At 48.3% G+C, this 26,149-nt stretch overlaps 1 protein-coding gene and 1 long non-coding RNA gene across 3 annotated transcripts in view; one reads left to right on the top strand and one right to left on the bottom strand.

Moving 5' to 3' along the window:
- PGF (placental growth factor) overlaps window positions 1–26,149 on the top strand; it is a 185,634-nt gene that overhangs the window by 27,932 nt on the left and 131,553 nt on the right. Inside the window, exon 1 of one of the 2 annotated variants that reach the window (XM_078659905.1) lies at window positions 16,313–16,386. The exons of the other annotated variant lie outside the window; for it this stretch is intronic. The gene's annotated coding sequence lies outside the window, so the exon portion shown is untranslated. Of the gene's footprint in view, window positions 1–16,312; window positions 16,387–26,149 lie in introns of those variants that run through there. 2 annotated transcript variants of the gene reach the window in all.
- On the bottom strand, window positions 1,046–15,615 carry LOC144782706 (uncharacterized). The gene is made up of 4 exons (XR_013601217.1): window positions 15,520–15,615; window positions 13,470–13,619; window positions 12,110–12,180; window positions 1,046–1,467 (listed from the first exon to the last, which is right to left on the bottom strand). It is a non-coding gene; the product is annotated as an uncharacterized LOC144782706 (long non-coding RNA).

The following is a 26,149-nucleotide window of genomic DNA, read 5'->3' as shown; positions in this document are numbered from 1 at the left end:
TGGGCTGACGATAACTCCACAAAAATCTATTACAGCATCTTTCTGCACTGTTACATAAAGCACATCGCTGCATTAAAAAAATGTCAGAGCGCGGCGTTACCAATTTTCGAGTAATAGCGTGCTCTGACAATTTATTGTAAATATCCCCCTAAGTTTGCAGTGTAGATTCATGTACTAGCTTAGCTGCATGTGCACAATTGTATATCCTGCATGCATAATAATATTCAAGAGAAAAATGACTACAGATAGGTAGTTTCCATGGAGTTTGACAAGGAAATGGACATTCACTGCAGGAAAAAAAAGAAGTGGCAAGGGTGAAAATCACCCAGGAGGAATACTAATTCACAAATAAATAAATATACCTACTCCAGGAGTAATCCTATGCGAGGCTGCAAAACATTGCACCTTTTCCTATTAGAGTAAGTCATGTCCTGCATACAAGGTATACTGGAACTGGGAAGGGCACAAACTACCTATCAGAAAGGACAAGTTAACGAGCATCCTCACAGATATTGTGAAAATATCTATCTTCTTCACTTCATTCCCATTGAAAAATATGGTGGTAATTGCCAAACATCCCTGATAACCAATATGTTTCGGTGCACCCCAATTACATTGAGGGTTCTACATCAGAAGTCACAAGGTAGCATGGGACATTGCTTTTCATGTGTATGTTATATTCATTGAAAAAAAACAAAGGTCAAAGGGACATTATAGTCAGGTGAAAATTACAGTTAAAACCTACCCTTTGAAACATGGCCGGCTTTAGTACTGGTGGCCCTTTGTGGGACAATGTTTGTTGGCACCCCCCCCCCCCCCCCAATGTCCCCCTCGCCACGGATTCTCTCACTACCAGCATTTGGGCCGAACAGGGGAGGGGCAGCACAGACCACAGACTAGCTTATTGGTGTGAAAAATGCCACTTTATTGGAAACTGGTGCACCTTACAAACAAAATCCCTTGGCCTGTGCCGTACAAAACTAATCCTCACTAAATATTGTCTTCCTACCTTACCCCCACCCCCTCCCCTAAACATGTTCCCCCCTGCAACAACTATAAACACAACTTGTCATTCTTAACTTCTCTACACCTACCTAACTAGGTAACTTTCTTATGTTCTTTCATAACTGTAACCAACATCATTATATCCCGAATGACCTAGGAAAACGCCACTCGAAAGTCGGCCCTGTCGGCTTTCGAACCCCCCTTAGGCATCCTGATGTTTCGGGTACCTGCGCAAACCTATCGCCCTGTCCAAAGCCTCCTTCAGCTGCACTATGTAAAGGTCCATGCCATATCGGGACAAATGCACCCCTTTTCCCTGCCAATTACAACTGAAAAGCCTACGATCCAATTCTAAATTAAGATTCCTTTTCTTATCCCATTCGGATTGCTCCGCTCGCTTCACAAAAGAATATCGTAAGATGAGGATGGACAGTCCTGCCGCGTCTGGCTCCGCCACAGCACCTGAAAAGACACAAATGTAAGACAAGGGAACAACAAATCAGGCCTCCTCCTCCTCCATCCCGCAACCCCTCAACCTGAGGTATGTCTTGTAACAGTCCGATTTCCACCGCCCCAAGCGCATAAGTTCCTCCCTCCCCACCATTTCCGTGCTGCATCCGTCGCGCACCTATGCGAAAAGAGTGCGTCCCAAAAAGTCTGGGGTCCTCACCCATAACGTGCAGGGCGTGATGACGAACCCAAAGCAGCTGAGCTGCAGTCACCAGTTGGCCCGGCGAAAAACCTCCCCCGCCATCGCACTTGCCCTGGATGCCAACATCTCCCCCCATACCACTGGGCACACAGCTCGCTCCAATACCGGTCCCATGACAACCCACTTCCCCACACCCCTTTGGGCGGTCTTTGAGCGCCGTAACAGGACTGCCACCTCCCTGGACCGCAATTCCACCTCCCCGAACTCAACCCCTGCTTACCCCTTGGCCCTACTAGCTCTGACACCCGAAAGGCCCCAAAATACATCGAAATACATCCACGACATAATTGTGGAAAACAAAGTGACCCCCTCCCGTTTGCGGCAGATATTCGGCATGAGCTGTATCAAGCCGCCCAGAATACCCGCCGTAATGGGACAGCGCTGAAGGGCCTTGGTGCCCCTTTCCCGCACCCATCCTTCCAATAGACGTGCCCCAATTCGCCCGCTGACGGTGCATAGCCCCAACACATCTTCCCCATGAATGCTATGGCCGACAGTTCCCTTGCAATCGTCACTTTTGCCATCCCCCTGTCCATCATTGCCAATACCACCTGTTCGCCCCTCACCCATTGGCTGTCATGTCGCCCTGCCCCGCTGTCCAGAAATTCCTGCCATGCCTGCTCGTACGCCTTCCATGTGGAAGCGGCCACTGACCCTCTTACCAGCCGTACGACCCTTTCTCTCCTACTGACCACAGTCCCGCTGGTACCGGTGTCTTGCATTCGTCCGCCTCCGTGGCTAACCCATGGAACCTCTGCCACTGTGAACGAGACAAAGCATCCGCAATGTCATTGTCCACCCCCGGCACATGACGGGCTTGACAGAACAGCGGGGACCGAGGGGGGATTCTCACCTGTACTCCTTGATAGTGCAGAGGAGTGGGAGGGGCAGAGGGGGGTAGTGGGCGGTGGAGGTTTCGGGGGATGGCAGAGGATTTGAGGTGCAGTCTAGGTCCCTGAGCCCAGGGGAGGGGTCAAGGGGGAAGGAGGCGGGGGTTGCCCGAGGGGGGGGAGGACGGGCGATGGGTGGGTGATGCCCCGGGGGGGGGGGGGGGGGGGGGGGTAGGGGGCCGGGATTTTCCACGATAGGGGTCCATGCCAGCTCTAGACGCGGGGGTGGCAAGGGAGAGCGGCTGCGGGTTGGGGTGAGCGGTGGCCGGGCAATGGGGTCTGGGGGAGGCGGGCGGGTGTGTTGGTCTTAGGGGGGTCACAGGGGGCCTCAGGAGGGTGGCACAGTCTGCTGGGAGCTGGAGTCTTTGGTTTGGAGTGACGGGGAGGAGAGCGCAGTCGGGTGGGGGGCAGGTAGGTGGTTGGGGCAACCAGGGTGGGGGGGCATGGGGCCTGGAGGTCTACACCGTCGCGGCGGGGGGGGGGGGGGGGTTGGAACACTCATCCGGGGCGGGATGGGGAGCCCGGGGGGACGCTGGAGGGTGCGGCGGCACAGGGGATGGGTTTAAACCCGGCATGTTGGACTCCACTTTTTTCTTTCGACAGGAATGCATGGCGAGGTGCTCGGGAGAGCACCATGCGGCTCCACTCCACCAAGGGGATGGGCCGGCTCTGCCTCATGCTGGCGGTCGCGCTCCCACAAGGGACATGACGGTCGCGTCCTACGGGAGGCGGGCGGTAAGTCCCCGCCAGCCCCACCCCGCTGGGTCGATGCGGCCACCGGGGGACGAGGGCAGAGTTCCATTAGTCCAAATCGGGACGCAGAGGAGTGGCGCACAGGGCAAAGGAGAGAGACTGTGGATCTTGGAAAGCTGATTCGCACATGTAGGGAACGGGCAGGGTTGAGCAGGCTGGAGCCCGCAAAGGGCGGCCTATGTGACGAACGCATGGGGCCAACAGGGCTGGGGTCCGAGGAGGGCGGCCCGTCCCAGTTAGACTACGATGAGGAGAGCGATGAGGAAGGGGAAATACTGAAGCAAGGCGGGTGAGGGTCGGGTGGGGTAGAGTAATGTTTGTCCTTGTCTCTTACAGGGTGCGCACCAAAGACCCAAGGCGGACAGAGTGACGGCCCCTCCTCCTCAACTGGTTAGGTGGCGGGATCCGGTGCAGACGCTGACCTTGATGCCAGGTAAGGCGCAGCACGGAGCGGGGTGCAGGCCGGGCGGATACAGGGAATCGGTAGGCACGGATGCGAGGGGGGGAGGACGCGGGTGCGTTTGAATAAAGGAACGTACGTACGGGACACAGGGGTGGGGCCGGAAGAAGCGGGTACAGACAGGAGTGGGGACCCGGGCACAAAGGCTGATGGGGGGGGGACACCCAAGGAGGGTAAGGACGGTAAGGAGATTCACAATGTTCTGGTACGCAAGCTGCCGTACATGGACATTGCGAAGCCCTTGGGGGCACACTTGTCATTGGCTACCAAGGAGATGATATAGAAATGGGAGTACGTGGGCATTTTAAAGCTCTTACATCATGAGCTGACGGCAAAAGAGGGGTCTAGGAAGGAAGCGCTGGAGTTGGCCAGGCGACCCCGGGTCCCCTTGAACATTGAGAATTGGTCAGCGGGTTTCTTGATCGTTGCCAGTGTGTACTGCGACAAGTACCCGGAAAGGTCGGTCGCGCTTTTTAAATACATGGACATGATACAGCGGGCGCAGGTCACATACGGGGGTTACGCTTGGTCGCATTGCGATGAGGAGTTCAGAGCGCGTTTGGCCTGGGACCCGGAGGCAAAATGGGGGGAAATCGATTCGGATCTATATCAGCAGACAATGGGGGGGGCAAAGTTCGGCAAAACAATATACACGGCCAGCGGTTTACTGCTTGCGCCCCGCCCCTTTCCAACCCGCCCCACCCGTGGTGGGGTGGGACAGAGAGAGAATAACCTCAGTGCCGCAGTGGGAGCGTGTTGAGACTACAACAAAGGCGCTTGTACGAGGCAATATTGCAAGTTCCGGCACAAATGTTCCAAATGCGCAAAGCGCCACCCGGTGGTGCTATGCTTGGGGGAAGAGGTCAAGGTCAGCAGTCTGCGCCGACGGGGCAACAGCCAGGGGGTAGGGGAGGACAGGGGACTTTGGGAAAAGGCTCATACGCCAGTTAAACAGGAGCGGCTCAAAACCTTCTTAGTGTCTTACCCATGAACCGAAGACGCAGGGCTGCTAAGGCAGGGGTTTAGGGAGGGTTTCCGGCTGGGGTACGAGAGTCTGAGAATTGCTAGGTGGGCAGAAAATCTGAAATCTGCCAATCTGCATAAGCCGGTGGTTCGGGAAAAACTGGGCAAGGAGGTACGGGAAGGGCGGATTGCAGGCCCTTTTCAGGAGACCCCTATTCGGAACCTGATCATCTCTCCCATAGGGGTGGTGCCGAAGAAAGATCCTGGTCAGTATCGACTTATTCAGCACCTGTCGTGGCCGGAGGGGGCATCTGTCAATGATTACATAGCGGCCCAGCTGACGTCATTGTCTTACTCCTCAGTGGATGTGGTGCGACGTTTAGTTGCGCCGTTGGAGGCAGGGGCCCTAATGGCTAAATGTGACATCAAGTCGGCTTTCCGGCTGTTACCGGTACACCCGGAGGATTGCCAACTGCTGGGGATTATGTCAACGGGTCCATCTTTGTCGACAGAGCTTTGCCCATGGGGTGTTCAATCTCGTGCGCTTTGTTTGAACGTTTCAGTACCTTCCCACAGTGGGGTTTTTCGTGGCGTAAGGGCAAAGAGACGGTGACGCACTATCTGGATGACTTTTTCCTGGTGGGACTGCCAGCAACAGCTGGACAGTTTTACAGAGCTCATGGGCTACCTGGGTGTGCCTCTGGGGCCAGAGAAGACACAAGGTCTCAGCACAGTGCTGTCATTTCCGGGAATAGAGCTAGACTCGGTGGCCATGAAGGCACGCTTGCCAGGGGACAAGAAGGTGCACATGCTGTTGTTGGTGGACACCATGTTGGTGAAACAGAATGTGATTGTGCGTGTCCAGTCTTGCCCTTTCTTTTTCTTGCCCCTCCTCTCGCCTGTGTCACCCCCACGTCCCCTGCACTTCCTTGGGCCGCGCCGCCCCGCCCGCCTTGAATTCTAGACTCTGCCTCTTAGCCACGCCCCGCTTTCCAGTACGCGGTGTTTCCTCGGCGCGGCCACGCTCCCCTGCCTCGGCTGGAACGCGCTTCTGCGCCCGTAGCGGATCGCAGGCGAGCACCGCTGCAGTGACGCCACTCGCTGTGTGTCGCGGGGGCCTCACCTTTATGTCGGGCCGCAATATATCAATGTGGCCCACATCCTCCAGCAAGCGGATGGCCTCAAACACGCGGGGGTCATCGAAATGCGCCATTTCTGCCTGCAAGGTCCCGTGCAGGTAACCCCTGATCTCTCAACACCGCACGCCGCTGCTGCCGAAATGCTCCTGATGTCACCACCGCGATGCCACAAACCGGGAACCACCGCAAACTCCCAACTCTAAGGCACAAAACCGACAGAAAGAAGCCCCAAAAAAGAAGCCCAGAGACCTCCCACACCGGCTGTCGTGTCACAACCACCAAAATGGTGGCTTATGACACGAAATGGCCGGTTATAAACCCTTGCAGCCCAAAAACAGCCCAGCCCAAAAATAGCCCAATATCGCCCAACCAGCCCCCTGGGTCCGGCTGCCCCCTCCTGCCCAAAACCCCCCGGGAGGTGGTCGGACCTCCCGCTGGTCGGCCGCCCCCCCAAAGCCTTATTGATAATGCCCCCCAAGTCATAACCACTGTCTCTTAAATTCATTTAGTTTTATAGTGCCACTCATACCAGTTTGGGTGTCAGAACACTTTACATCACACATACATTCCATGGAGACAATCCTACGTGTGTAAATCAGTGTATAGGATATGTTACATAAGGCAGAGGACAGCAAGGTGTAGGAGTCACATGTCATCCATACTAGTAGGCAGTATAGTTTGAGTCCTTGGTCTGGAAAAGCACAAATTCAGAATTGAAAATGTAACACCATTGTTACAGGTTTTCTTTTAATAATAAGAATTGATTTCTACCCAAATGAACCCTTTTTGCAATATTAGGATAAGGAAAGACTGGTAAAAAACATGCAGCTGTAATATATTCCTTGTAGTTTGCATGCAGCTCTTTGAAGTTAATAGCTCACTGCTCTATATTAGGATTTTAACTTTTAAACTGCAAGTAACAAACGGGTCTCTCTGACAAAAGTGATAACCCATTGACCTATTTATATTATATGCACACCTGAAGGGGACACGTTCTTTGCAGCTGGCATATCAACCCTCTGTGCTAAGATAAGTTAAAACTTCCACTCAAAGACAAAGCTCCAGTCTCTCTATAGAAAGAACATTAATCACGTAGTTATTTTGACATGTTTATTGATGCTTGAAAATTGCTGGGACAAGGAACATGGCATCAGGGGCTTTTAAAACACTAAACATGGCGCCCCCACACCAAGTCAACGCCCGGTGTGGTGGCACCAATCGCACCGCCCTAGAGCCAGCCCTGGTTTGAAAGGAAACCACTAAAATTCACCAGTTAAATTTATCTTACCTCAAGTAACTATAACTCGTGTCCTAAGGTAACTATAACTCACACTCCAGCCATGCACAGTTTTGTCATCAATGATGTCAATGCAAATGAAGAAAAAGTGGTATGGGCAATGCACAGCGAGTTTGATGGACTTGTTTTTTAAGTACTTAGTTTGAATTCTTTTGTTTAGAGGTGCTCCTACTGGTGGCGTAACCGTCCGTTTGCGCCAATATGTAGAAATCGACAACGTGGGCACACGATTTGTGTGCACATCCCAGTGGAAAATTAAAATTCGCTTGAATGAACACAAGTCAAACATCAGGACCAAACAATTAAAATCAAGCGTGGCCATGCACTTTATGGAACACAACCACAATGTGGCACAACTGAAATTCATGGTGTTGGAAACCATCGAAAAAAAAGAAGGAAGAGACAATAATAAAATCCTTTTACAAAAAGAAACTGCTTGGATTTATCGTTTGCAATCATTGAAACCATTCGGTCTCAATGACCGTATTGAACTAAGTTGCTTTCTATAAGTACCCATCGTGGTACTCAAGGACACTAAACTCTTGTGCCAGTACACATTTCTGTCCATAGGATTTTTTCTTTGTAACATGTTTTGTGTAATTATTTGTGCACCACACAACACTCTCACCCTTTCCAGTCCCTTGAACACATTTATTATGCATCACCGGTTCTTTCCACCTCCGTTTTTTTACTTCATTTATTTTTTACTTCATTTATTCTTCATCTCCCCATTGTAACACTGTTCACTTATGGTCGTTTTTCCCAGTTTTAAGATGGCCGATTCGAACACTTCGGCCAGTAGTCCGTCGTTTATATTTATGAGGACCTGTTGAACACAAGTCCTTCACCGATGTTTATACAAACTTTTGCGCGTTATAATCACACGCGCCAGCCTCGCCAGCCGAGCCCAGCAGTACAAATGGACTTTTTTGTACCTGCCTTGAACTTTTTCGGTAAGCTCACTCCCGACTCGCATGCTTATCTGTGTTGTGGCCCTGATCACCCGGACGTTTCTCTCTAACTTTGATCAAACTGTGTTTTACAGCTTTCATGAACACTGCGAGAGCACGTGAGCATTTTTTCAGTCGTTATATTTTTTTTCCCCCTCTTTTCTGTCGGCATGACCACGAACCCCTTTTACTCACCCTTGGTTCATTATTCATGCACATCCATTATGCACTTCCTTTTACCAATTAGCATGCCATTGAGCACACCAAAAGCACAACCACAGTCTTGTTTTTAGGTCACATTTATTTCAACATGTTGACCCTGATTAATTTCAAATGTAAACATTGAATATAATGTATGATTTGTCATTTTTTGATGATCTATGATGCAAATGATGGTCGTTCTTATTTTCAGAGCTCCTTGAGAAAGGGCGTTCCGCCCGAAATGCATTGGAGCATTATTGATTTGAATCATTGAAAACTCGAAATGAATGTGATGAAAAGAATCTTTATTCATCAAATCCAAATGAAATATAATTAAACAAGCTTACAAACCAAAAGGAGTCTGTCTTATATAACGAACCAGAGGGAGTGCCCATCCACTGGGATGTGCACACAAATCGTGTGCCCACGTTGGTCAATGCAAATGAAGACACAACGTCACTTTTGTTGGGAAGTCCTGTACTTATATATTTCTAGAGCACTCTTTTGCAAAAGGTATCTTGGCATTGAGAGTACTTATGAGCAGTCCCACACTATAACTCCAGCCTCCCGCCGATGCAAAGTTTAATAATAGCAATTATCACTAAATATTTTTTAATATAGCATTTAAAAAAACATATCTTTGAGAGTTTATTTTATTACCCCTTTTGAGGCCACAAAATGCACCCATAGAACCGACCACAAGAAGTCCCCGCAGAAAACAGAAAAGCGTATAGCCCCCACCTCTGAGTGTTTTAACAATTATGGTAAGCTCTCCTGGGGTCATGGATTTATTGACCCAGGAACCTTAATGGAAAATGTTGTTAGCAAGGCTGTTGTGCTTCCTTCAGCACCTCCCACCCCCACCCCAACATTAAAAAAAAAAGATTGGTGGCGCCCCTGCCCCTACTAGGGGCAGCACCAGCATCAAAAAATATTTTTTAAATGCCCTTGCAGCATTATGGGGCACTCCCCAGCTGATGCAGGGTGAGAAAGGTGCATTACTCAGATACTCTGTAGAAACTTGACATCTTTGAAGTGAACATTTACCTTTGTAAAGCGCTCTGATACCTTTGGGTCTAGCTAGCACTATATAAAACTCAAATAAAGAAAATAAATCAAGAAATCAAGAAGCAGTGAATGCGAAATGATCAGTTACTCTACTTATTTCACATTCACTGCTTTAAAAAAATATATATATTATGGGGAGAGGAATGTGCAGACCAAATCCCCAAGTCCTTTTGGATTCCTGGGTACCACATTTCCTGGAGGGCAGTTTTCTTTTTTATGGGTACGGGGGTGCATCCCCCTACACCGAGCCTCTTCAAGACCAGGGGGCACTACCCCCGGGGTGACATCTTTTTAATGGGGAGGAGGACATGAGGACCCACTCTCCGAGCCTTGTGAAGGGCCTTGGGGTCCCCATTCTCCGTGGCCGATGCTTTTTTCCTTTTTGGGGGAGGGTGCGTGAGGACCCCTTCCCTGAGTATCAGAAGGACCACAGGGACCCCTTCCCCACTGGGCTGATACTTTTTTTTCAGGAGTGGGTGTGGATCCCCACTCCCCAAGTCTTGGAAGGGCACTGGGGACCCCATCCTCCCGGGCTGATTTTTTTTTTTGTGGGCGGGGGAGTGGGGCTCCTCTTCCTGAGCTATCCAGTGGCCCTGGGGACCTCATCCTCGGGCCCTGATGGCAGCGGTGTCCCAGGGAACTCACCCCATGACCACTGCTGTTTCTGGTTGCCCCCTCCCTGCAAGTGCACAGCTAGGAAGAACTTCAACTCCCTGCCTGCACTCTTGTCGGTAGTTGTCACTGGTTTCCTGCCACCCAGCCGGAGAAGAGAAAAGCTCTTCTCGTCAGGCGGGAACAATCAAATGTAGCTGGCTCCCACCACACCCGAAATTAGTGCAGGCAGGAGAGGCAGCAGGGACCCAGTGGATGATACTTTTTATGAAAGGTACGTCAAGATTCGTCAAATTGCACCAAAGTTATTAGGAAATCAAAAACTCTATTTCCTTTGGAAATGTGGTCCCAACCCTTGGTGAGAATTAGTAGATTTTCACCACAATAAATTATTTATTTGCTCAGGCATGTGCTATAATTTAATATAAATTGCCGGAAAACATTGCACCTTGCCATATATATATCCAATATTTTATACTGTCTTTAGAAATCATGTTATGAAGCATGTCAGAGTAAGAAGATTATTGGCAAGAAGTTGAGGATTTTGCAAACTGACCTAGTGATTGACTGGTGTATTGACAATAAGCCCCCAAGTTACATTTGAAAGAGGCACCCTCATGAAAGACAAGTTAATGAGAAGCCATTTTAATTTTGCAGAAAATAAGTGGTTAGAAAGGCTTCTTTCATTGTGCCAAATGCAAGAATGCTACAAGTAAATCTACATATCCTTTTCCTTTTTCTACTGCTGAATGCATTATTGTGAAAATGTTTTAAAAAATTGTGTGAGTCAAGCTATATTTTGAATGTTCTTTGTCATGATACTATATTGGAAGCAATGTTCCCTCTAATTCTTTTTTCTGAGAGTGGCAACACATATGCTCATGACACTTTTGACAACTGTGTGCGAAGTGGGGGGCAGCAATGAGTTTCTGTGCCACTGATTGCGGTGACTGATCTTCCACATCTGAGTGGTGCTGACTGTGAAGGAGATAGATGGGTGACAGGAGGCTGTGGCGACCCATCCAAGATAAAATCTGCTTATAACCAGGATTCAGCTGTTCATTTTGGACTCTTATTGAGGTCGAAATGTCTTTAGCTTTAAGAGTTTGCAGTAGAGGCTTACACCTACAGTCTCCAGCGTGAAGATTTCCTAACATTCTATATATAAGGTGAATTATATTCATGAGTGATGGGTACACTTTACTCTACTTAAAAGTGGAGCTTAAAAATCACTGTAACAGAACACTTTGTTTGCATTACATTTCACACTGCCATCTGCGCAGAGCTACCTATTGCTTAACCAAGTTGCTCATGAAGTGTAATGATTGCGATCAAGAGCCCCAGGAGATGGTAGAGGGTCTGAAATTCAAATACAGTAGAACGGGTCAATTGCACTTGATTATTTTTTTTGCAGCGTTTTATATAGCGCGAACTTGACCCGAATCGGATATCAGAGCGCTTTACATCGCACCAGTTACTGTTACATGAGGACACACACTCATTGTTGTTAGGCACAGGGAGATTAAGTGATTTGCCCAGAATCACAGGATGTTCAGCGTCATTGCCGAGACTCGAACCCTGTTCCCCAGATTCGAGGTCGCCCGCCTAGCCGTTAGGCCAACTTGATCTTTAAAAGGTGCTTGTGCAAGTGGAAATTGAAAGGTTTTTCACCTGGAACCTCTCTCTCTCTCTCTCCAGGACGCTCTGCAATAATGCTGGGATCCTGGTTTTAACCCTCAGAAAGTTTTAGAACAGAACAATCTTGCAAACTCAAACCTCACTGATTTAAACGCTGCTGTGACTTTAATGTTTGCTTTGAACGTGGGAGCAATTTTAAGCTCCATTTCCAGCCAGAGGGCTAGCTTCCTCGTGGTGAGAGATCAATCACCCACACAGTGCACCACTGGGAACCTGCCATGCAAATTGTTGCAGACAAGCCTGTCCCAGTTTCAGCTGTCTCTGTGCTTCCCCAGCTGCACTACCCCTGCACTGATCCTCTGAATTAGAGGATTGGTTTGTGAATGACCGAAGGATGCAAATAACACGGAGTTGACCATACCTGTGTACTCTTCATTTTCTGCACACTTTCTCATTCTCACACTGGTGGGCTTTTCACAGGATGCCTTTCTGCTGTAAAAGAAAACCGGGGCAAATGATGTTTTATTGTTGTATTTCTTCTGTTTTGAGAGGAATTAGGAACCCTCAGGTGCAGGATAGAGGGGCCCTTCATGTAAATAGGAGACTGGGGGACCACAGAAGGAGCAGCAAAGGTTTTATGAGATGCTGAATACTTTACTAGCACATTTATTCTGTGTAGCAATGCTAATGAGGGAAGGAGGAGGAATGCAGGTCCCCTGCATAAGCCAGCAGGGTACCGGTCATAAAAAGCCTTTCACGCATTTGGAGCCACAGTTTTAGTTCAAAGCCAACCCTGCCCCCCATTCCCCCCCCCCCCAATAAAGAAAGATACTTTCTGTGCGCGCTCCCTTTCTTGTGCGCGCCATGTAGAGAGAAACTGGGTGGGCGCACGAGCACGCAGTTTAGGGGGACCACAGACTGGAAGTACTATTTTTCCTGCCAGAAAAAGCGATACTTGAGCATTTACGGGCAGAAACGAATGTAGGGAAAAATGATTCAGTAGCGAGACACTTTAAGGCCTGTCATAACCGTGATGTCAGTCAGTGGTGAGTCACTCACAGTGATAACAGTTTATTAATATATTTCAGAATTAGCTGTATACCATTGAATCAATTAGGGAATGATCATAAATTGAAGTTGGGGTGACTAGAATAAAGATAAATTCTTGACTTAAATAGTCTTGCACTGAATTGACTGAATGTGGATCAGGAATTCAGGGCACACGTATAAACAATATGAACAACACATCTATATTTGACTGAATAACAAACTTACTACTGCCACCCTGGTCAACTGGACATCTCTATCACAACTAACACTTCTTGTACTACATAAGTGTGAAAGCTGTCCGTGATGCCAGGGAAAACTTGAGCTGTGTGTGTGTACCAATTTCAGTGGTGCAACAATTGAAAGCTTCATATTGTGCCACCCAGAGGTTGCTGCATGCTGGTACCTACGGAGACATGTGGTTGTTTGATGTGCATCTTTACAGGGCCTACCAGACGCATGTTCACAAAAAGCTTAACATTCTTTGGGAGGCACACATAGGTTGTACTCACTCTTACACAAGAGATCACAGTGAAAAGCATGTGGAATGTGACATGCTGAGTTGTTCATGTGTAACACACTATGCACAACTTCTACGCACTAATGATTCTGCCTCTTTTTACACATCCTGACTCCCTTTAATCGGTCCCATCACTGTAATGCAACTGAGATCCCGCCAAGCACACATAAATAAGGCATCATTGAATTGTCTGTTCAAGTCACACTTAAGGTACATGGATAACTTTAGGGCTGTGCTCCTTTACTCCCCAGTAAGGATGTCCTGTTCTGCTGTTTTGCATAATATCAGTGACCACCCACCTGGCCTTTCTTCAATAGCCGGCATTATGAACAGTGCAGGTTGCCCAGTGGAATCACCTCAGCTACTGGAAGAAGCAAGAAGAGTTAGTTATTCCAAGACAGAAGTTGCAAAGTAAGATAGACCATGATTGCATGTAGTAATGACAGAGGTGGTATGAACCAAAAGATGGGCATTGTACAACACATGGAGACAGGTATAACATGTCATGTAACAGAAACATATGTAAGAGAGTATAAGAGAGACAAATTTGCTGGTGCTGTGACACAGACAGCTACACGACCCTGCGGTTGTATTTATGGTCATTCCACTTTGCAATGTAGGTCCATCTCCTCTGTTGGGACAGGCAGTGGGTGTGGCTGTGCCAACTGGTGCTGCAAGGTTAATTAAATCCATCCATTTGAAAACGGTATTTAGGTATTTTTATGGTGTGAGACATAGGTGGAGGTATCACCAAGGGTGGTGGACCTGAGCAGTGATTAGACAGGATGTGTGTGTGATATGATAACATGATGGAGAATAATTAGAAGGGTAGGTAAGTACATGTAGTTCTGGTCCTTACCCTAGCCTTATCACTATGCTCTCAGTGACAGAGGTCATGCAACTACAGGGGGCACCTAATATTGATCATCTGCTGCATCGCTGGGGTCATTCAAAGAATTCTTCTGGGTCTGCCTCCAGTCAAGGTACCTGACATCTCCTTTACCCAGATAGTCTCTTTCCTCCATTTGACTTCCTCCACGTTGTGTCTCCAACCCCTTGGCATTCACCATGTCTCTGATATGCTGCCACTTGGCCTACTTTTTAGTGGCACTGGGGTTCTGTGGTGGCAAACTGAATGGTTGTCAATAGTGGTTCACAGCATAGTAGATCAACACCTTCACAACACTTCTCTTCTTCTTCAGTGCTTTGGACTCCGTCTTTGTTGGTTAATATGTCACCACAGTGGCCCAGAGAGGAAAAGGGCCAGGGAGGTTTTTCTCCTTATGTTTACGGGCGGTCACTGGTGTCAGCTGTGTGACATGTGCTTCCTATTTTTACCATTTGTAAATTTACAGTTTTTACAATTATGTAGGTTATGTGATTCATGTTATGTGTCCATAATTTTATAGTCATGTAGATTTGCTACTGTATACTTTCACAGACGTAGCTCCACAATTTGCACATGAATGATTTGCGTATGCTAATTATGGGGGGGTCCTTCTTATGTCTATACACAGTCAAATATGCAAACAAATTTTCTGTGAATTAGAAGAAATCATAGATTTACGTTGACGATGAGATATATAGTTTTACTCTTGCATGCTTTAAATGGGCACGTGCTGCTACATACGGAGTAACTGGCCTTCTTTATTTTGACAGGAAAAGTATTACCACCTCTCAGGACATGGTTGCAGTGCTTATCATGAAAAACTACTTGTGCTTCCTAGTCGCAAACAGTATTCTCTGATAGAGAGTACCTGCACTTTTTTTTTCATTTTGGGCATTGCTGAGAGGTAGCAGCTGAGTAATCGGGCAAGACGGTGCAGAATAAACAAGCCAAGTTAAGAGCAACAAGCCAAGTTAAGAGCAAAAGGGTGCTGTATTAGGGCTCGCTGCAGCTGAACATTGCTAAAACAATACAGAATCATCCAACAACCCAAACCTCACTAATACAATGTCAGCCTGACCCCTCCCACCCTTAAACCTCTCCCCAAACCTGCTGCACAAACTTCCAACAAAAGATCCCGGCATTTAACACACTCCCCTTTACTTCCATTCACCGTCCTTTGACGCTTGACCCCAGTTTCACTTTCCTGTCACCTTCTGCCAAGGACCCACCAGCAAGGCCCCGACCCTTCCGGCCTAGTGCGTGAGCCCTCTGCTTATCTGCCACTTGTCCAACAGTGACACCTAAAATTTAACCTCAGCCGGAAGAATCAATAAAGCGAGCCCAACACAACATACAATTGAGGGTGTATATCTACCTCATAGGTTGAGGGGCTGGGACAAAGGATAACCTTCCCCACACTGCTGCAGGACCATAGAGCGACCAACACTTCCCTATCTCGCCGAGGGAGCCCTAACCGCACTGGAGGAAGTCCCACCCCCGCCGATAAATTATCCAATCCCAATCCTCCCCTCCTTCCCCCAGGCCTGGCCTGCACCACTCGGCGAAAAATCCTGGGGGTGGACGGACCCCTTTCAGGAATTCACCACCGGAATCCACATTATTGCAACGCCACAGATAGGCAGGTATCTGGGTGGTGTTATGAGCAGCAAGTAGAATGGGATAAGTATCCGAGCAACGTTATTAGCACTATACTGAGTGATTATTCGGAGGTATTGAGCAGACGGTAACATTTCTCTTCAAATGGCGCCAGACTCGTATCTCTCACACGGGAGGTCGGTGTCGACAGAGCAGCAGTTGTTTGAGCCCTGGTTACCGAGGGAGGGTGGGGTCAAACCGCGCTCTGCTGCAGCTAGTGTCATGGCGGCTTGAGTTAAGCCCACGAAGAAGGGAAGGATTACCCCTGGTTAGGCCGTTGGTCACGTAGGCGCCGCTGGTATGTGTCTGTCTTTGCAAGTCGTTTATTTTCATTTCCTGGCTTCCCTTTACAAGTTGCTGCCTTGCGGTTCGGTTGTGGGTCAATGACTAATCCGCAACCTTCTCACAAGATGTTGATTTAAACTCTGAAGATTCAGTTCGTGTGTGTTGGAAATATTTCAAAACTGCCAGTCAGCGGAGAAGCAGCTGGCTGTGGATGTAACAGAACGAGATGAAATCAGCAGAGGCGCCGGAAGAGGAAGCCAATAAAGTGCAAGGGCGTGAGCATTTAAGAAAGAAATGAAAAGTGAGCCGGCCACATGACAGTTCTGTTGTTAAAGGGCGCCAAACTGCCTGAGGTTCAGGGGCGTAAAGGGCTCATTCACAAAGCCATTTATTTCCCCGTGCAGATAAAGCTTACGTGTGCAACATGCTTGATTTACAAGTGCAAGGAATCCAGAAAAGGTGATTTTGCACTCGTAAATCAATTTAACTGTGCTTTAAAGGGCAGCATTTATGGTGTAATATAGTAAATCGTGCTCCGGTACCCATTCAAACCCTGCACACGGTTTAATAAGTATTCCTGGCAAAGGAAGTGGAAAATCCCTTTCCAGAATGGGAGTGTAACATCCCCAGAATGCAGGGATGGGTTTCTCCATGTGAAAGTTTTCCTCATGGATGAATACAAGTGATTGCAGAAATGCAATGGCGTTTGTCCAAGCATACTTGTACCCTGTGTTAGTACTTGTACCCTGTGTTAGTACTTGTACTCTGTGTTATTGCTTGTACCTTGTGGGTCATGTATTATGCATGTATAAAGTTCTCTGCATAAGCTCCTGGGAACCTGTGACTGTTGCAAATGTTCTAAAGTACTCTTGTGAAGGTATGGGTTTCCTCATATTCGTTAATCTGCACTGATGTGATAATGTTATCCTGTGTGTGCACTTTCACGTGTATTTTTGTGAATTGGGCCCAGACCATGGTTAGTTATCTGTCTGGATCAGGAAAAGTAGGGTAGGACAGAATGCACAGGAGCAAGAAGGTATGACTTGTCAATCCAGAATTGGGAGCATTGGAGCCTTCTTTTATTAGCCCGCTCACCTGTCTCGACATTGCCGGTCGATGGTGCATGGAGGTTTGGGCATGCATCGGTCATTGGTAAAGTTAGTGGGTCTCACCTTTGAGAAATATTGGCTTTGGCAACAATTTGCAGCACAGCTGCTTTGCAGCATGCATTAAAATGAAAAAAGCGTTATGACGCAGCCAGCAATAATGCACGTTTTTAAAGCACTGGTCATGTCCTAATGCTTTTAGTTATTATTTTTAGCCATGTGCTTCCCCATCCTATCTCAGCTGACCTTTGTCCCCCACCTGCATCCATCTCTCCTGCAATCCCTCCTTCTGTGTTGCCCCCATCCCCCAATCCACCTGCCAAATGGGGGAGTGGGTTGGGTGGAAGCAACAGGAAAGGAGTGTGGGAGGAAGAGAAGGATGCAGGTGGGGTAGGAGACAGGCAAGAAGGGATGGGGGAGCAACCTGACAACAGAGGATGGGGAAGGGGCTAGGGTGAGCACATGGACTACAGGGTGGATGGAAGGGGTTAGGGCAAGCACATGAGCAACAGAGGGGGAGTGGAAGGGACTAGGACAAGCACCTGGACAACGAATAGTGGAGTGGTGTGATGTAGAGTGGCATAGAGTGGAGTGATATAGTGTGGTGTAGAGTGGAGTGGTGTTGAGTGGAATGGCGTAGCCTAGTGTGGAGTGGTGTAGAGTAAAGTGTTGTAGAGTGGATTGTCGTAGAGTGGGGGTGTCGTAGAGTGTCATAGAGAGGAGTGGAGTAGAGTGGCATAGAGTAAAGTGTCATTGAGTAGAGTAGGGTGTCGTACAGTGTAGTGGAGCGTTGTTGAGTGGAATGGCGTGGAGTGGCTTACAATGGCATAGAGTGGCGTGAAGTAAAGTGGCATAGAATGGAGTGGAGCATAGTGACCTAGATGAAGTGGCGTTGAGTGGTACAGAGTGGGGCCTAGATGAAGTGGAGTAAATTGGCATAGAGTGAAGTAGAGCGGAATGGAGAACAGTGTGATAGAGTGGAGTATTGCGGAGTGGCCTATAGTGAAGTCAAATAGTGTGGAGTGAATACAGTGGAGTGGTGTGGAGTAGAGTGTTGTAAAGTGGAGTAGAGTAGAGTTACATTGAGTGAAGTAGAGTTTCGTATAGTGTAGTGGCATTGATTGAAGTGGCATAGAGGCGAGTGGAGTCGCCTAGAGTAGTGTGAAGTGGAGTAGACTGGAGTGGCAGAGTGGAAAGTAGAGGGGAGTAGAGTGTTGTGGAGTGGTGTTTAGTGGCACGGAGTGGCGAACAGCAGTGTGGCGTAGCTTAGAGGGGAGTAGAGGGATGGTAGCACACTTTCTCCCCTTCCCGACCAAGGTCCTGAGAAAGCAATCAACAAACTACTCACCAAACACGTGGAGCAGAACCTTCTTTTTGACACCTCCCGGTCCGGATTCCACAGCAGTCACAGCACTGAGACCACCCTGCTCGCAACCACCAACAACATCCGAGCCCTCCGACTAAGGAGAGACGGTGACCCTGATCCTCCTCACTTCTCATGAGTATTCAACACTGTTACCCACCACACGCCTATTGCAAGGCTGTATGACATTGCATCCAAGGGGACGCTCTCAGATGGATCGCCTCCTTCCTCATCGGACACACTAAAATCTGCCTACCTCTTTTCACCTCTGAACTCAAGGAAGTCATCTGCAATGCCCCCAAGGCTGAACCCTCAGCCACACCCTCTTAAACACCTACATGACACCAATGGCTAACATCGTCCGATCCCACGGACTCAACACCACCTGAACCAGCTTCCACAGGTGCATGACAAGCATCATCAACTGGATGAAAGACAAATGCCTGACGCCCAAGACTAACTAAATTGAAGTACTGATCTTCGGCAACAATAACACTCGCTGGAACGCTTCCTGGTGGCCCTCAGAACTAGGACCTGCACCCATCCTGCCGGACCATGCCAAAAACCTCTGCATCATCCTGGATAGCAAGATGACAATGATGTACTGAATCAACATGGTACCATTTGCCTGCTTCTCCACTCTGCACATGCTACTAAAATTTTTCAAATAGCTACCTTGAGCACAAGATGCACCGCCACTCAAGCCCTCATCTGTAGCAAACTGGACTACATCAACGCTCTCTATGTGGAGATTCCCGCACACTTCCTCCAGGGAGTATAGCCCATTCAGAATGCCGCAGTTAGACTCGTCCTGGACCTCCCCCGACGGACCCGCATCACCCTTCATCTCGAAGATCTCCACTGGCTCCCAGTACAGAAGAGTTGCAAGTTGAAGCTGATGACTCACACATACTAGGCCCTACACAACCAAAAACCCACCTACATCAACCACCGCCTGAACTTCCACCAACCACCCAGACAACTAAGAACTGTGTCTCACTCGCTCGCCTGTACTCCTCCGTTAACCAGATGCATGCGCAGAGGGTGCTTCTTCTCCCACTCAGTAAAGACATGGAATGGCCTCTGTCGGCAGCTCCGGGCATCCCTGTCTCCACCAAAATTCGAACAGGCGCTCAATACTTGGCTATTTGACCTAGTCCCTCGGACCCTGAAAGCGCCTGGATACACTCTGGTGGTAAACTGTGCTGTACAAATCTACTGATTGATTTCAGATAATACATTTTCAATTGAAATGATCATTACATTTGCACAGACATACAGCTTTACTGATAAAACTATGCAAACAGAAGATGATGTGTGGAAATGGCATCACCTAGTATATTGATTTGTTTTGATCATATTGAAATATTTGTTTCCACCACACTTCAGAATTACAATAAATGTGCTTCATTACTGCTTTTCTAATTCTAATATAATCTAAAATGTTTGCACAGTTAATTTACATGCATTTAAAATTTGTTGTGTGTTAGAAAAAAGAACATGGTACAGCCTTCCCCAGTACCCTGCATGATTGTTACATAAATTCTCTCACTTTGAAGTCAGAGAGAGAATAGTTAAAAAAAAATAAAAAATTTAAGTTTTCAAATTCCTTTATTGAGGAATAAAGACATAACAGACACAGTACACCGTGCAGTACTATCGCACACAGCAGCAAGATACATTACAAGTCGGATATTAAATTGCAATCAGGTTACATTCACAGTAACCTAGCAAATCAGGAATGTTGAGAACACAGCTCCACAGTACCAGGGTCTCGACCCCCAGAGGAGGAGGCACACATGAAAGAGCATTAGTAGTGGGAATTCTGAAGCAGCAGGGGCGCTGATGGGAAATAGCGAGGGGGGCAGTCACTGACCAGCACCGGCAGCCGCTGCGGACCCAGGGCCGGCGGGAGCACGGGAGAGGAAGCACCGCTGGGGTGGGAACGGGAGAGGAGATAGGAAACCAAGGGGGCCCAAATGTCAACCGGGCGGGATCGGGCAGGCTTTAAGTCCCAGAACTCCGATAGGAGGGTATGGCACCGGGATGCATCCTCCAGCCAACTCTCAACCTTAGGAGCATGCCGCCGGCCCCAACGCACGGCCACCCTACGTCTGGCGAGTACCAATAGCATTGCAATAAGGCGGCGGGAAGCATCAGGGCAAAGTTTGACAAAGCCTAGAAGGCACGGGGGATCAGGTTGCACAGCAGCTCCGGTGATGTCAGAGATGGTGGCGCACACCGCCAGCCAGAACTCGGAAACCTTAGGGCAGAGCCACACCAAGTGGGCAAAGTCCGTAGCAGGAGCAGCGCAACGCAAACAGTTATCCCCAGGGGTAAGCCCGAGCCGATGGAGCTGCACTGGGTGCTGTACAGCCTGTGCAAGTACTTGAAGTGGATCAGGCGGAGCCGGTAATTCGGTGACACCGTTCTAGTTTGATTCCAGCAGTAAAGCCAGTCGGCCTCCGAAATGTCAGTACCCAGGTCTACACTCCACGCCTCCCGGGCCCGATCAGAGGAGATGTGGGCTGACGCAAGAGAGAAAGCGTAAAGCTTAGTAACTAACTTGTGAGGCGAGGAGGAGGAGTATATGAAGTCCAGAGCTGGAAGGGTGGGCGGGGGCCGGGGAATGGTGGGGTGCAGTTACCAGCAAGTGGCACGCAACTGATAAAATAGCAGTGTATCTTGCAACCCCGGAGAATCGGGAAGAGAGTAAAAGGAGTTTTTTGGGTAAAGATCTGCCACAGTTCTGAGACCCAATCGCGCTGCATGTGGGTCATGCTGGACGACTGAAGCGAGGGGAAGTCTGGGTGATTTACAATTGGCATGGTGTTAGCAGAGAGAAGGGATAGTCCAGAGTGCCGGCGCAGGCAGGACCAAGCCCAGCACAGCGTCTCAACCGTGTCGACCTCCACCCGGGGGAGAACCGCGGGCGCTAACAGAGCAGTCGACCGGGACCAGGGAGAAGCCACATCGGTCTCAACCGCGAAATAGGGCTGATGGGGGGTGGGGTGGATCCAGAAATGCTAAGCTGGCCTGGGCACATAGGGCATAGAGCCGAAAGTCAGGCGCGCCCATCCCACAGGCAGACATAGGGAGAGTGAGGACATCGTAGGCCACCCTGGGTTGTTTTCCTGCCCAGACGAGCGAGATGACTAGAGAGCGCATTTTGCGAAAGAAATGAGAGGTAAGGGGAATAGGCACGTTCAAGAAGAGGTGTAGGAATTTAGGAAGAACCACCATTCTGGCAATGGCGATCCGGCCAGCCAGAGACCGCGTTAGTCGGCTCCACGATGGGATCCTGGATTCAAGCCAGTCCACTGCCCGCCCGAAGTTCGCCCTCCACAACTCATCCAAATCCCTACTTAACCAAATACCCAGGTAGCGCGTGGGGCCAGATGCACACTCAAACGGGAAGTCAGGTGGGAAGGGGACAGTGGCGTCAGTCAGGGGAAACAGAATAGACTTGCTCCAATTCACCTGGACGCCCGAGAGCCCTCCAAAGCGTATGATTTCCCAGACCAGGGACTGAGGTTTCCTGAGGATGGCGGGTATATAGGGTAACATCGTCCGCATATATTGAGACAAGAAGAGAGCGGGACGAGAAACCAATGCCCCTGTGCGTATGGTGCGGCCAGGGGCTCCATCGCAATGGCAAAAAGCATGGGTGATAATGGACACCCCTGACGTGTGCCGCGGGCGATGCTGATGGGGTCGGAAACCTGACCATTAATGCGGAGACGTGCCGACGGATTGGTCAGAGAAAGAATAGTTAATTTCAGGCTCTTTCAGAAGACAGAGCCTAACATTTGACTCTGTCTTTGAATGCGTAGCAAATGTGACAAGATAACAAAATTTAAAGGCATGTTTACCGAAAGCAAGTACTAGTGGAAGAAAACAGTAAAAAGGCTATTCTTTTTGGGAGGGACAAAGACCTACTGGACAGCCAGCCTAAAATAAATAAACCCAGCAAATAGAAAGCAAGCAACTGTGAGTTCTAAAACACAAAGCCAGTGGTAAGCAATGGGCGGAATGCATTCCCAAGGAAGCCTTCCGAATGTCCCCAAGAAGCCTTTACAAACCAGATTGCTGTATTGTCTGGTAGGCTTCAAACGAACAAAGTTCACATCATTCAGTACTTATGTCTCAAAGCTAGTATTGGACTCTTGGCTTGTTGTGATGTCTCTGTCTTTCTCTCTATACCCTCTCTCTGTCTGATGTCCCTTTATTCTTCAGTTTTTCTAACTGCAGGGCTATGGTATTTGGAACAAACATCATAAGACCGTATTAGAACTCGCAAGGTTATTCATTGATCAATAAGTAGACCAATATGGGACTTGGAGCTGTGTAATTGAAGCATGTGACCTTCTTTATGGGACACTTTAGTTTTGATGAAAGTGCTAGACCTGTTTGCTATCTATGCACTGAAACTAGTGGATGACCTTTTAAACAGTTCTGAGACATAATATTATGTTCAGTTTTTTAATCATATGATGGGCTGGTGATAAAAGGTTTTTAGGTCGAGCCTATCCCATTCCGCAGGAATGGATAGGGGAGAATTTTAGTGTGCAAAATAGGTTCTCAAACCATCGGGCGGATTTAAGACAGTTCACGTGGGTCATGTGGACACAAGCACGCGCATTTCCCCACATCAAAGCCATCAGCCTCCCTCCCACAGGCTTCCCCAGCGTGCGCAGTGCGCGCTGGCCTCACTTCTCCTCCCCCCTAATTGCTTGACTTCAAAGGGTTCCGCTGCCCCGCCTCCTGCTTCACGGATGCTTCTCAGGTCACCAGCCTGCCCAATACTTGGGTTTCATGGCCCCCTTTGGCTTTCTAAAAAAAAAACGCGCTCATTCACCGCCTGTTACAGCTCTACTTATATTATAGGAGTGTTTCCTTTTAATAGTATATTCTCCTCTTTCTGTGTGACATCAAAGAGGAAGCTGCGAGGTTTCATGGCCCGCTTTGGCTTTATAAAAAACGTGCTCATTCACCGCCTGTTACAGCTCTACCAGCCTGCCCAATACTTGTTTTTTTGCAGTTTGTTTTGTGTTTTAGCAGTTTTGATATAGAGCAAATTGAACTCGAAGCTATTGGAATGCTTAACATGGCACAAGTTACATTACACAAGGACACATTTGCTTTTTTGTACGCACTGGAAGATAACAGGATTTGCCCAGAATCACAGGGTGTCAAGGCAAGCCGACGCCGAGATTAGAACCTGGTTTCCCACACTCAGAAGTCCCAGCCCAGGCCGTGATGTCACATTCTCTCCCCGTGGCCGAAACTTCACAAGCCCGTGTGACATCAAAGAGGAAGCTGCGAGGTTTCATGGCCCGCTTTGGCTTTCTAAAAAGAAACGCGCTCATTCACCGCCTGTTACAGCTCTACTTATATTATAGGAGTGTTTCCTTTTAATAGTATATTCTCCTCTTTCCGCTTCTTTCACTCTTGATGTAATGCCCTAAATTGCTGCTGCAGCTTTTTCCCCGTCAGTTCCTTTCTTCCCCATTTGTTTCTGGCAGGTTGCTCATCTTACTTCAACCCTCTGAAACACTTGTCTAAATGTGAACATGATGTGACCATCACAGCATCACTCCGCACCACCACAGCATCAGTCAGCGCCACCCCAGCATCACTCACCGCCACCACAGCATTACTCAGCACCACTACAGCAACACCACCACAGCATCACTCAGCGCCACCACAGCATCACTCAGCGCCACCACAGCATCACTCAGCACCACCACAGCATCACTCAGCATCACTCAGCACCACCACAACATCACTCAGCGTCACTCAGCACCACCACATTATCACTCAGCACCACCACACCATCACTCAGTGCCACCCCAGCATCACTCTGTGCCACCCCAGCATCACTCAGCACCACCACATTATCACTCAGCACCACCACATTATCACTCAGCACCACCACATTATCACTCAGCACCACCACATTATCACTCAGCACCACTCAGCACCACTCAGCACCACCACATCACCACAGCACCACTCAGCACCACCACAGCATCACCACAGCATCACTCAGCACCACCACAGCACCACGCAGCACCACCACAGCACCAGCCAGCACCACCACAGCATCACTCAGCACCACTCAGCACCACCACAGCACCACTCAGCACCACCACAGCACCACTCAGCACCACCACAGCACCACTCAGCACCTCCACAGCACCACTCAGCACCACCACAGCATCACTCAGCACCACCACAGCATCACTCAGCACCACCACAGCACCATCACAGCATCACTCAGCACCACCACAGCATCACTCAGCACTACCACAGCATCACTCAGCACTACCACAGCACCACTACAGCATCATTCAGCACCACCCCAGCACCAATCAGCACCACCACAGCATCACTCAGCGCAACCCCTGCATCACTCAGCACCACCACAGCATCACTCAGCGCCACCACAACATCAATCTGTGCAACCATTTAACAACAACTGGTTCAAATATGTTCTCTCAATGTTTCAAGCTTTATTACAAGTGTCACAAAAAGATGTTAATATTTCACTTCTGTTCTTGGATTTTCATCACAATAAAATACACTGAACATAATTTTCACAAGTTATTTACAAAAGTTTAAGCTATTGCCATTATAAATTACAATCACTTTTATTTAAGTATTCATTATTTAAACAAAATTAAAAGCCATGTTTATTTGTAATATCAATACATCTAAGTCACGTAAATACAAAACATGTTGCATTACAAATGCTATAGGTGTCACATTTGCGAAAGTTATAACTATTGGCATTGTAAATGACAAAGCTATTAATTTAGCTATTTTCAAAACCAACACATAAATAAAAAAATTGTCATTTACAAGACCAATAGCTCAAACTTTCATAATGCGAGACCTATTGCATTGCAAATGCTTGTTGTGTTTTTGCCTGTGTTGCAAATAGGTTCCACCCTTTAGTCCACCAGAATGTTTCACGAACTCACCCAATTTTGGACCTTGATTGTGGGTTAGTCTGCCTATCGGAGTCTCATGTACGGTAATTTCACAGTAATTTGACTGAACGTGTTTGCCTTTTACGAGAAGGCCACTGGAGTGCAAGCTAGGGTCAGGGGTACTAAACTGGTTACAAGTGAGCACAGGTATGTGCTGCATGTATGAGACTCGTTGTGTGTAGCCCAGTAATTGCAGCCAGGTAGACTGGCTCAGAAGGAGCTCTTAAAAGATAGGTGCTTGACCTGGGGTAGGCCTTATAATATTAGTGGGCATTTATAGATAGGTCTGTAGTACTTTCACTGAATGCACGTAGGTGAAAGCAGCCTTTAAGTGCAGTTGTGTTCCATTTGTGCCTACACAGTCCAGCAAGGTGTCAAACTGGGTCAAAACATGCACACTGAGTTTGAGTATGCATCCCCCAACACAGTAAATAAACATCTTATGGGATATATAATAATTGTCTTAATTCTCTGGTTCAGCTCAAAATCATATGCCATGCCTTCGTCCCCACCTCCCCCTTCACCCCCACTATGCCACATTAATTACTCTGCTCCCCAGCAGAGATGACAAAGGTCTCCCTACACAAAAGGAGTAATTAT

The sequence above is a fragment of the Lissotriton helveticus genome, chromosome 9, assembly GCF_964261635.1.
Source record: "Lissotriton helveticus chromosome 9, aLisHel1.1, whole genome shotgun sequence".
NCBI lineage: Eukaryota > Metazoa > Chordata > Amphibia > Caudata > Salamandridae > Lissotriton > Lissotriton helveticus.
The sequence above is the reverse complement of the archived record's forward strand: the minus strand, read 5'-3'. Positions and strand labels throughout refer to the sequence as shown.